The sequence below is a fragment of the Stomoxys calcitrans genome, chromosome 1, assembly GCF_963082655.1.
Source record: "Stomoxys calcitrans chromosome 1, idStoCalc2.1, whole genome shotgun sequence".
Classification (NCBI taxonomy): Eukaryota; Metazoa; Arthropoda; class Insecta; order Diptera; family Muscidae; genus Stomoxys; species Stomoxys calcitrans.
Window position 1 is genome coordinate 232,343,592 of NC_081552.1, and position 13,452 is coordinate 232,357,043.

The following is a 13,452-nucleotide window of genomic DNA, read 5'->3' on the forward strand; positions in this document are numbered from 1 at the left end:
GAGCCCGCCAGGAGTACATCCTCACAAGTCTTTAGTGCCGCGTTTTGACAGGTTTTTAGGATTCGCCAGTGTGATGCGTACACCCCATTCGTCCATAATGGGGCCGCATAATTTATCACCGGTCGCCTGATCACCTTTATGGTCGTCAACATGGACAAGGAATCCATTTCCCAGGTGCTACTGACTAAAGATTTGAGGACTTTGTTTTTTTTTTCTTGCCCTTTCGCACATCGTATTAGCGTGGGCCGCCATTGAGGGGCAGTTGTCGAGGATTACTCCCTAGATTTTTGGTTACCTCACCGTTGGGATCGTTTGTCCATCAACCTGTACATCACGCTCTCTGGTGTCTGGTGTCCAGATGGTGTATAATGTTGCCGATTATTTGGTGGGGAAGTTTTTACCTTACGGCTCCTTATTCTCTTATTGCCCTTGCTCCAGTCATTTGCATAGTCATGTTTATAGTTTTAAGGGTGGATCTCCATGAGGTTTAAAGTGGCGATTATAGATCCATAACTTGTCTTTAATACCAAGAGCATGTGTCATGAAATCGGGTTTTATTGAATCAAAAATGCCATTTCCAAGAAATACTATTTTTTCAGTGAACTAATATCATGGCAACGTAACGAAACGGGGATGTGAAATTTTATCCAACGACACATAAAAATAATTAAAAATTTTCCGTAAAATACATTACACATCTGCACCGAAACTTCGAAGAAACATCCCAGCAAAAACTCTCATTACCAAATAACCAGAAACAAATAACTACTTATTTTTAGGCATCGTTTCTAATTACTTTAAGAAAATAAGTACTTATGCCTAAGCATACAAGTTGTCAAAAAATAATGACATATTATCATAGTTGAACGTTGCTACAAAATAACTACTTAGACTCAAACATGTTTGTGCCTTTCTCCACCATTGACCACACTCGACAACCCTGACTATTAGCTGTACTTTTCCCAATGCATTCTTTTTTGGTGTAATGACGGACATTCTTTCTGTGACAAATTACACTTCTTCCGTACTACACATGATTTTGTGAATCCGATGGAAGTTGTATTGATGGCTTCGAACGCTAATCAATACAACTTCCAACAGATTCACAAAATCATGTGTAGTACGGAAGAAGTGTAATTTGTCACAGAAAGAATGTGTGTCATTATACAAAAATAAATGCATTGGGAAAAGTACAGCTAATAGTCTGGGTTGTCGAGTGTGGTTAATGTGGTAATTGTATCATAGATGCGTTTTCGCTATTAATACGATTCAAATACAACATACCAATGCACGGCCCTTGAAGCCATCACACCAAAGACGAAACGCGTGCCATAGTGGTTGGTGTGTGTTGCTATCTTTGACTTTCCTTTCCATTTGCATCTCCTATCATTGAGCTCGTCTCGAAAGAGAAATTTTTGCCTAACAGGCAAAAATTTTAAAAAGTTTTTTATTTCTTTAAAATTAGGTCTCGATTATCCTTGTTCAGTTCCTAGAAGCTTTCATTTTTGCTGGTTCAACAGAAGTTTGGTATGTAGAATAAAATTATGCCCTTCTATTAAATTTATTTCGTATACATTTTTAGTAGAATCCATGGTGGTGGGTTGCCAAGATTCGGCCCGGCCGAAATTAGCACGCCTTTACTTATTGCTTATTCTTGAGCTTCATCGAATGTTGTATGTAATGACATTTGTACTACTGGTAAAACAGATGGTATTCCTGTTGATAACTCATTATATTTTAGCAGCTAGTAAATCTGAGGATAATGAGTTATCCATTATTTAAAATGCCAAAAATAAAGACTTAACAATGTCCGTGTGTCTATCCGACTGTCCGTAATCACTTCAAAAATTGAGACATTGAGCTGAAATTTGGCACAGATACATCTTTTTGATGCACGCTGGTTAAGTTCTTGAAGTTCTGCTATATAGACCGATTTTCCGATAAAGGGTCTAATGCCCATACATTTTTTATTTTTTATATACGATTTTGCTGAAATTTAAAACAGTGAGTAGTTAAAGGCTTCCCGACAACTGACCCAAATATGGTTCAGATCGGACTATATTTAGATACAGCTGCCATATAGACCGATCTCCCGATAAAGGGTCTGAAGGCCATAAAAGCTTTATTTATTACCCGATTTCGCTGAAATTTGAAACACTGGGTTATTTTAGGCCTCCCGACATTATGGACCTAACTATGGATTTGATCGGTCCATATTTAGATATAGCTGTCATATTTTTCTACAAAATTAAATAGTGACATATATATTAGACCATTCAATGTCTATGCCGAATTTGGGTGCTTAAGTTATCCAATTTTCACCGAATTGTAACGAAATGGGATTTACATATATACCCGAGGTGTGGTGGGTATCCAAAGTTCGGCCCGGCCGAACTTAATGCCTTTTTACTTGTTATTTTTTTATGCCCATATTCACAAAGTTTATTGTAGCGTTAAGGTAGGCTTATTTGAGACATTTCCTTTGTAGAACTGTCAAATAAGTCCACTGTAAAGTTTTTTTAAGTTTTGTGAATACCGGTGTTTGACTTTGATATCTATATTTTTATACACTTGGAAAAAAAATATTTTTTAAATATAATTTTTTCAAGGTGTTTTGTTATTCATTCAACAGTTTACATTTTTTTTGGCATGTTTTAAGTTTATTTAAGTTTAAGTTTATTACCAACAAGAAATCCCCTTTATAACAAAAATCTATGTAAATGAAGAAAATTAGATTTAATACAAAAAAAAACAAAAAACAATTAAATAAACTTAAGTCAAAACATTTGTTGCCAAAAATAAAATCATAATAAAAAAAACTAACAATAAACCTAAAAATGACGATGATAGGTATTGTTTAAAAGCTAAAACAAATAAAAACTAACAGAATTCCAAGAATTCCATTAACATTTTCATTAAAATCATGACACAATGGCTTATGGCCATAAAGAGTTTAGCATAACTAACTCCAACTTCACTAAACAAAAATAAACACTGAACAAAAAAGATCGTTACATCTCATTTTTTCAATGCAATTCCATAAATTACCGACATAGTACTTATATAGAACTTTTCATAAAAACAAGCAATACCTTAAATTCTTATCTGCAACAAACGCAAAAACAAAGAAAAAACGCATGATTGAGAATGAAAAACCCAAAATTGTTTTCTTTTTTCACCATCTAAGTAGTTTCCAAAATTTAGAACCTTAATAGCAATAATAAGAATTCTCTAAACAATTTTCCAAAAGCAAAACAAAAAAACGAAAAAAAAAACAAATATTAAGGATTAAGAAAACAAAGGCTTAATTTGTAGTTATTTTCTATAAACAAATCGTTACTAAATTGAAATGTAATTAAATTGTATATGAATGATTTTTGTGAGAATGGCCATGTGTGTCTTTAAAGCAATGGATAATCTTTTTTTTACTATATTTGAGTTCTTGATTAAATTATAGGGATCTCCACTTGATACATTACACAATGATAGGTTAAACATCGCCATATGCCCAGTCCGAGTAGTTAAGAGTATACCACATAGGCCACATGGTCATGTAAATGCAAACAAGTAAAAAGTTTACGACAAACAAAATACTTTTATCACAAAGATTTGCTTTTATTGTAACCGCGTAAAGTTTCTTGATTAAATTATAGGGATCTCCACTTGATACATTACATAATGATAGGTTAAACTTCGCCATATGCCCAGTCCGAGTAGTTAAGAGTATACCAGAGTATGCAAAAAAGTAAAACGTTTAGGAAATATTTACGACAAACAAAATACTTTTATCACAAAGTTTTGCTTTTATTGTAACCGCGCAACGTTTCGCTTCAACATATCAAACCCTAACCATAAACGTAGACTTATTGAAGGTAACTAACTTTGTTTATTGTAAACCCTTTAGCAACTTAGTCTGCGGTAAAAGCACCTTCCTCTTGTTGTGAAACCAAAAACTATTTAATTGCAAAAGTGTTTCGATAGCCGCAAACGATTGTTCGTGTTCTGGACCAACAATTATTCTCTTGTGCCTCACCTGCTAAAGAGAAATGGTGAGTATTTGAGCGAAAAGACCAGTGGTTGGCAAATACTCATACTAATAGAGCAGGTAAACTATCGATAATCGCAACATTCGATAGTTTTAACAAAAAAATATCGATAGCATAGATACTATCGTTAATTTCCCATCACCTATATTTCAAACGAAAATAAGAAGTAAAAGTCAGGAGATCGATCTCATATAGAAGCATGATCAATGCACAGACCAAATAAAACAAAGGTTAATAAAGTCAGTTGGAAGTCATGAGAGAAATCATTGCCCAAAATATAAGTCTAATCGGATGAAAATTGCGCCCTCTATAGGCGCAATGTATTTTAAAGGATACATTCAGTATCGGATTGCTTATTTCTGTTTAGGTTAGGTTAGGCAAGGTCGAAAAGAGGTGGCAGATATTAATCCGCCCCATGCCACTATGGACATACACCTAAGCCAGTAATCGGCTTGTTGTGCGCTCTAAAAACTAGAAAGTAACCTCTAAAAAGAAAATTTTAAGTTAGGAATTCCGTGCTACTTACAGAATCCTTAATTGTTTTCAATACCACTCCTCTAAGTTGGTTCATGTCTGATATTGTGTCTCCACCTAAGTACCTGTATTTGTTGTACGCGAAAGCCGGGCAATGACAAAGGAAATGCTCCAACGTCTCATCATCTTCCCCGCATGCTCTACACATGTTATCGCTTGCCGCACCGATTTTACGTAAGTGAGCTCCTAGTCCTATGTGTTCCATTATGAAACCAATAGCTATACTGACCACCTTCTTGCCTCCTTTCAGTAATAGCCTCGTCTTTTCGCGATCTGGACCCCCCCCCCCATAGGATTTTCGCCATTATGTTGCATGTGCATTCGTCGGCCACAATGTTGCATGTGCATTCGTCGCCCACTCTCTTAACTCGGAATGCGTCGACCCGAAAGGCTTCGGATTAACCAAGTTTATTGACGGCAGTCCAAATCGTCTGCCCTTTAATAATCCCTTACTCCGTTATGGCCCAGCACCCAAACGATACGGATTTTGCCATCCTCAGAGAAGGCGTTAATCTCCTTCTTACACTGCAAGACTGTTCGTGACCTTACCGTCCTGGTTGTTATTGCTCTTATGGCAATTATACTGTCGGTGAAGATGTTCACACTCGACATCCTCACGTTAGCACCACACCACTTCATGCATTCCGTGCTTGCCCGGATCTCCGCCTGCAGGACCGTATTATGGTCAGGCAGTCTAAAACAGATCTCAGTCCCTGGGTTCTCAATGTAAACCTCCAGGCCCACTCTGTCTTCTAGTTTTGATCCATCCATGTAACATGATCTTCCAGATGGCAATACAAGGGATCCGTCAATCCAAGACTGTGCCGATGGCAGCAGTGCCTCGCACTCGACTTCAAGGTTCATCTCAGGTATCCTACCGGAAACCTCTTCCCTTCCTTCCAGGTTTCCTATCGTCGCCTCGATTATACCGCGATGGTATGAGCTGCTCCCATCCTCAATGCATTCTCCCAACGCCTTAAGTCTCATAGCCGCAGTGGCTGCCTCACACTTAATTTGTATGTCAATGGGTCGGATATCTAGGATAGTCTCCAGTTACTTAGTGGGCGTGGTCTTCATCGCTCATCCTATGCCAAGACAACATGTTCTCTGAACCTGTTGTATGGTCCTTATGTTGCACTTTTTCTCCATTGCAGTCCACCAAACTACTGAGGCGCAAGTAAGTATTGGTCTAATCACGCTTCTGTACAGCCAGTGAACTATCCTCGGATTCAGGCCCCATTTCGAGCCTACGGCCAGTCTACATAGTGCCCAAATATTTTTGTGAGCCTTCTCAGTACGCTCCTGAATGTGACACTTCCAATTCAGTTTCCTGTCCAGATTACACCTAAGTATTTTACCTTGTCAGATATCGAAATCGCCTTATTGAGGAAACGTGGTGCGTTAAACTGGCCCACCTTCGTCTTCCTCGTGAACAGGCATATTTCAGTCTTTTCTTGGTTAACATTGAGACCTCTGGGTCTAGCCCAGTCATATGCCATATGCAAGACCCTTTCGGCATAGCTCGTGCGGATCCTTACCCCTTAGAAGTATTATAACATCGTCTGCGTAGCAGACGGGTTCAAATCCGTAATAGGTCATTAATGGTCAGAAAGTGACACAGGGCACGCCATGCGACTTATATTTATGCCATGCGACACACAATTTATCCACCTGTTCCTTAGCATATCCAGTCTTTAAGGACCGGGTCCACCCGGTACTGTTCTAAGGATTGGATCAGTGTGTCGCTCCGCACATTGTTAAAAGCCCCCTCGATGTCAATGCATACCGCCAGTGTGTACGTTTTGGCATCGAAGGATTCTTCTATTTTATGCACAACCCCGTGCAGGGCGATCTCCACCGACCTGGCATGCTTGACATAGGCATGCTGTTTGCATTTGAGCAGTTCGCTGGATGTCATACTCTTTATCATGGTGTCCACAATACGTTCCATGGTTTTGAGTAGAAAGGATGTAAGGCTTATGGGTCTGTAAGCCTTTGGTGTCGCACAACTTGCCTTGCCTTGGCTTGGGTATAAACACCACCCTTGCCTCCTGCCAAGCTTTTGGAGTATATGAAGTCCTATGCACGCTGTGAAAATTTTAGCCAGACGAGGCGCCAGATAGTCTGCCTCTTTCTGTAGTAACGCCGGAAATATTCCATCAGGTCCGGGTGACTTAAATGGATTGAAGCTCCTCAAGGATTCCTTCACCATAAATTCCGTTATTATAAACCTTCGATCAACGTCATTATTCCAAGATACCGGTGTCTCCGTGAATCCCTTCGTATCCTGTGGAAAATTGGTTTTCATCAAAAGCCTCAACATTATTTCGGTTTAGTTTTGCCAAAAATTTAAAATTTGCGATAGTATTCATCAGAAAAATAACAATCGATATTCAGTCTAAAAATTAAATATCGATAGTGCCATTGATTTTTTGCCAGCTCTACACACTTTTGCACATTATTGTGTACAAACACAAGAAAATAATCTCAAGCAGACTCATAGGCTTGCAAATAATTGCAATTGTGTGCTCGTCACTGCTATAGACACATTCTCACACACAACATTTTTTCTTTTTTCTTTTGATTGAGCAAAGAGCAGTCAGTATATTGAGCAGCTCGGGCAAGTGCAGATGGTAAACTCGGAAAGTGAGAATTTTCGTTACAAAAATCCTAGTATATCCAATGACAAAAATCATTAGAGAAACACACAAAAGGCTGCCAGGTACAAGCACATGCATTGCTTGAAAACATCTACACGATAAAGAAATATCATTTCCTGAATATTAAGAGGGCATTTAATAACAAAAAGATGAGTCGACAGTCACCACCCTGAACCGCACGGGGGTCTAAGTGAGTTTCTCCCTGTGTGACTGTATGCAACGTGACAGAGCTATCAGCGTGGACTTCGGCGATAATGTAGTAAGAAGGCGGCCGATTAGGAGAACGCCCCAAGGATGGGGTGTTCCCGGGATTCGCTTTCCCGGGAGGGATTAATGAGAAGCGAATCCTGTGTTTGAATAGAATGATACCTCGGTCGTCGTTGTCATTGTAGCCGTATTTTCATGTGGAGGTGGCGATTCTCGTCAAGCTCCTGTAGTTGAGCAAGCTCTTTCCGGTTCAATTCATATATATGTTCTTCCGATTTGCAGTAATACTCCGATTCGCTTGAAATTTGTTAGGAAGGATTTTCTCTTGACTCTCGACATTACTGGTGAATTTCATGGAAATCGATATATATATATATATATTTATATATATATATATATATATATATATATATATATATATATATATATATATATATATATATATATATATATCGCCCGATTTTTACTTTATTGACCAATCTTCCCAAGACTTCGTACAACACTTTCTTCGACGACTGTGACAGTATCTGAGAAGGTTGCTCGAAATCGGTTCAGATTTAGATATAGCTCCCATATATATGTTCGATTTCCAGTAATATTGCAATAAAATAGTCTTTTGTTAACCGATTCTCTCGAAATTCGGGAGGAAGGACTTTTTTATGACTCTCGATATTACTGGCGAATTTCATAGAAATCGGTTTAGATTTGGATATAGCTGTCATATATGTATATTGCCAGATTTTCACCCCAAAAGACGCTGCAAGCGCATTATTTGACCAATCTTCCCAAAATTTTGCAACACGCTTTCCTCGAATACTACCACATTATCTGAGAAGTTAGCTTGAAATCGGTTCAGAATTAGGTATAGCTCCCATATATATTATATATTCGTCAGATTTTGGGTCATTTGCAAAAATTTTGTTATTTGTCAACCGTAGTTATTACTGTTTGACCATATTTGATCGCCGAGGTCTATCGAAATTGGTTCAGAATTGGATATAGCTCCCACATTTTATTTATAGGGCAGGTGTAGGGTATTATACAGTCGGCACCGCCCGACTTTTGCCCTTCCTTACTGATTTTTTTTAAATTATTTCAAATTAATTTTTGTTGAGTTTTTCTACTCCCACTTAAAAAAAGTTATGTAATTGCTTAAAGACACATGGAATGATTTTTATGGCATTTTAGAAATTATCATCAACTTCACTCTAGAAACATCACAAGTTTTAGAACATTCATCATCAATATAAAAAAAAACAGTAGTTCATTAACTAAAGACAGAATAAAGAGAAGAAGTACAGCAACAGTTAAGATTAAGTGTTTGATTGTAGATTATAAGGAAAACGATTCGAATGACAAGAAATAAAGGGTGATTTTTTTGAGGTTAGGATTTTCATGCATTAGTATTTGACAGATCACGTGGGATTTCAGACATGGTGTCAAAGAGAAAGATGCTCAGTATGCTTTGACATTTCATCATGAATAGACTTACTAACGAGCAACGCTTGCAAATCATTGAATTTTATTACCAAAATCAGTGTTCGGTTCGAAATGTGTTCATTCACCGTAACGTTGCGTCCAACAGCATCTTTGAAAAAATACGGTCCAATGATTCCACCAGCGTACAAACCACACCAAACAGTGCATTTTTCGGGATGCATGGGCAGTTCTTGAACGGCTTCTGGTTGCTCTTCACTCCAAATGCGGCAATTTTGCTTATTTACGTAGCCATTCAACCAGAAATGAGCCTCATCGCTGAACAAAATTTGTCAAAATTTGAACACATTTCGAACCGAACACTGATTTTGGTAATAAAATTCAATGATTTGCAAGCGTTGCTCGTTAGTAAGTCTATTCATGATGAAATGTCAAAGCATACTGAGCATCTTTCTCTTTGACACCATGTCTGAAATCCCACGTGATCTGTCAAATACTAATGCATGAAAATCCTAACCTCAAAAAAATCACCCTTTACAAGGACTATGAAACTAATCTTGAGAGGATAAAAGGGAGGAATTTACAGTGCAAACACTGAAAATAATTTAAATGTTCTATTCATAATTGTGTTAAATAACGAAAGAATATTTGTAACTATTTACCAATTTGTAACAATTTTTTTAAATTTTAAATTTTCAGTTAAAATTATATGGGCTCTAAAAATGTCCACCATGGGATTCAATGTTTTCACAAAATCCCCTGAAAATTTAAAAGGAAATATTTTCGATACATATTTTTTTTTTTTTTTTTTGAGGAACTCACAAAACAGTGTTCAATTCAGTGTGGGTTTTGAATTTTACTTACCCTAGAGTTTGCTCCGTATTCTTCTCCATATGTCCCTCAAGAATTGTTTGCCTAGTTATCACAAAAATATTTTAAATTAAAATAATTATGTATGTAGATGAAAACGCAAATAGCAAATAGTAAAAAACAATGAAAATATTCTAAATTTATCTCCAATTTAAATATAAACGCATATTTCAGTTTTTGTTCTTTCCCTTAAAGCCATCATGCCATCATTTCATCGTCTGTCACTATCATTACGTCTTTGGTTCTTAACTCATGCTCTTTAGTTTTAGTTATTGTATTTAGAAATTTATCCTTAGTCCTTAGTGGGATAAATCCAGTTTCTCGACAAAAACGAATTTGCGTTTATATTTTCAATTCGCCGCATTGAGTTAATTTTTTTTTATAAAAAAAGACGAAAATTGAAAATAAAATAAGAAATGTGATTAAGATTTTATTTTGAATTTTTTTTAGCATATAATAATTTTTTGTATGAACCACAACATTAAGAAGCTATTTGAGAATTGTTATGGAAACAAAAACGCATTGTAGACACGTTACTTGTATAAGACGAAAAAGAAACACATACACACTAAGAATGTATAAGTATGGTATAAGAGAAACACAAAAATAAAAAGCGAAAATAAGTTTTTGAGTAAGGCATCTCATTGCATAAGATAAAAGAAACCGTAAAGAAATGGAAAACAAAGATCAAATGAAGAACAAGTAAAAGCGTGCTAAGTTCGGCCGGGCCGAATCTTATATACCCTCCACCATGGATCGCATTTGTCGAGTTCTTTTCCCAGCATCTCTTCTTAGGAAAAAAAAATAATATAAGAAAAGATTTGCTCTGCTATTAGGGCGATATCAAGATATGGTCCGGTTTGGACCACAATTAAATTATATGTTGGAGACCTGTGTAAAATGTCAGCCAATTCGAATAAGAATTGCGCCTTTTGAGGGCTCAAGAAGTAAAATAGAGGGATCGATTTATATGGGAGAAGTATCGGGCTATAGACCGATTCAGACCATAATAAACACGTATCATGAGAGAATCCGTCGTATAAAATTTCAGTCAAATCGGATAATAATTGCGACCTCTAGAGGCTCAAGAAGTCAAGTCCCCAGATATGTTTATATGACAGCTATATCAGGTTATTAACCGATTTGAACCATACTTGGCACTAATGTTGGGTATCATAACAAAATACTACGTGCAAAAATTCATTCAAATCGGATAAGAATTGCGCCTTCTAGAGGCTCAAGAAGTCAAGACCCAAGATCGGTTTATATGGCAGATATATCAGGTTTTGGACCGATTTGAACCATACTTGGCACAGTTATTAGATATCGTAACAAAACACGTCGTGCAAAAGTTCATTCAAATCGGATAAGAATTGCGCCTTCTAGAGGCTCAAGAAGTCAAGACCCAAGATCGGTTTATATGGCAGATATATCAGGTTTTGGACCGATTTGAACCATACTTGGCACAGTTATTAGATATCGTAACAAAACACGTCGTGCAAAATTTCATTCCAATCGGATAAGAATTGCGCACTCTAGAGGCTCAAAAAGTCAAAACCCAAGATCGGTTTATATGGGAGCTATATCAGGTTATGGAACGATTTGAACCATACTTTGCACAATTGTTGGATATCATAACAAAACACGTCGTGCAAAATTTCATTCCAATCGGATAAGAATTGCGCACTCTAGAGGCTCAAGAAGTCAAGACCCAAGATCGGTTTATATGGCAGCTATATCAAAACATGGACCGATATGGCCCATTTACAATACCAACCGACCTACACTAACAAGAAGTATTTGTGCAAATGGACGGACGGACGGGCAGACGGACGGACATAAAATGTCGGGACGATCAAGAATATATATACTTTATGGGGTCTCAGAGGAATATTTCGAGTAGTTACAAACAGAATGACGAAATTAGTATACCCCCCATCCTATGGTTGAGGGTATAAAAATGCTGAACAGGGTTTTTTGCGAGGTAAGTAAGCCAGATGTTACAATAAGTTAAGAACCTACAAAAACAAATAACAACGCGCTAAGTTCGGATGTGTCGAACTTATACTTATACTCACCACAATGGATTGCATTTGTCAAGCTTTTTACCAGATATCCATTATAGGTAGAGATGAGCGATGGGTAAAAAAATGCAAATTTCCCCATAAACTTTCCATTAAAGAACAGGGGCAAACTTCTCACATATCAATGAGTGCTGTCCAATTCACGTTTTAAGCTCAATGATAAGGGACCTCCATTTTATAGCCGAGTCCGAAGGGCGTGCCTCAGTGCGACACCTCTTTGTGGAGAAGTTTGTACATGGCTGCCATACCAAATGGTACAGTACCTCCCAAATGTCGCCAGCATTAGGAGGGGATAACCACCGCTAAAAAATTTCATGATGTTCTCGCCAGGATTCGAACCCTGGCGTTCAGCGTCATAGGCGGACATACTAACCTCTGCGCTACGGTGGCCTCCAATGGCGGTAGTGATGGGCAAATACCTAAAAGGTATTTACCCGGTAAATTGGGTAAATACCCGGGTATTTACCCATTTATACTCAAAAACTGGGTATTTCTAATTCTGCAAATATCTTGGGTATAAAAACATTTTTCAAAGAATTTTTGATGACTTCGTTTTCTTTCCATTTAAACCTGAACTTCTGATCTCATAAAATCGGATTTTAGTTATACAACGCCGCTATATAGACTGACCTCCAGACTAAAAGTCTTGAGGCAATAAAATTTTCATCCGATTTCGATGAAGTGCGGTTCAGATCGAACTATATTTTGATATAGCTGCCCTTAGACCGTCCACCTGATCTCCCAATATAGGGTATTGAGATAAGATCCATTTATTGGGTTGCCCAAAAAGTAATTGCGGATTTTTTAAAAGAAAGTAAATGCATTTTTAATAAAACTAAGAATGAACTTTAATCAAATATACTTTTTTTTACACTTTTTTTCTAAAGCAAGCTAAAAGTAACAGCTGATAATTGACAGAAGAAAGAATGCAATTACAGAGTCACAAGCTGTGAAAAAATTTGTCAACGCCGACTATATGAAAAATCCGCAATTACTTTTTGGGCAACCCAATATTACCCGAATTCGATGATATTTGGCACATTGTGTTCTGGTAGACCCCTACCCATTCCTAACAAATGTGGTACAGATCGGACTTTATTTGGATATAGCTGCCATATATATCGATTTCCCGATATTGTGTAATGGGCCTATAAAAGAACCATTTTTATACCCACCACCGAAGAATGGGGGTATATTCATTTTGTCAGTCCGTTTGCAACACATCGAAATATCCATTTCCGACCCTATAAAGTATATATATTCTTGATCAGCGTAAAAATCTAAGACGATCTAGACATGTCCGTCCGTCTGTCTGTTGAAATCACGCTACAGCCTTTAAAAATAGAGGTATTGAGCTGAAACTTTGCACAGATTCTTTTTTTGTCCATAAGCAGGTTAAGTTCGAAGATGGGCTATATCGGACTATATCTTGATATAGCCCCCATATAGACCGATCGGCCGATTTAGGGTCTAAGGCCCATAAAAGCCACATTTATTATCCGATTTTGCTGAAATTTGGGACAGTGAGTTGTGTTAGGCCCTTCGACATCCTTTGTCAATTTGGCTCATATAGGTCCAGATTTGGATAAAGCTGCCATATAGACCGATCCTCCG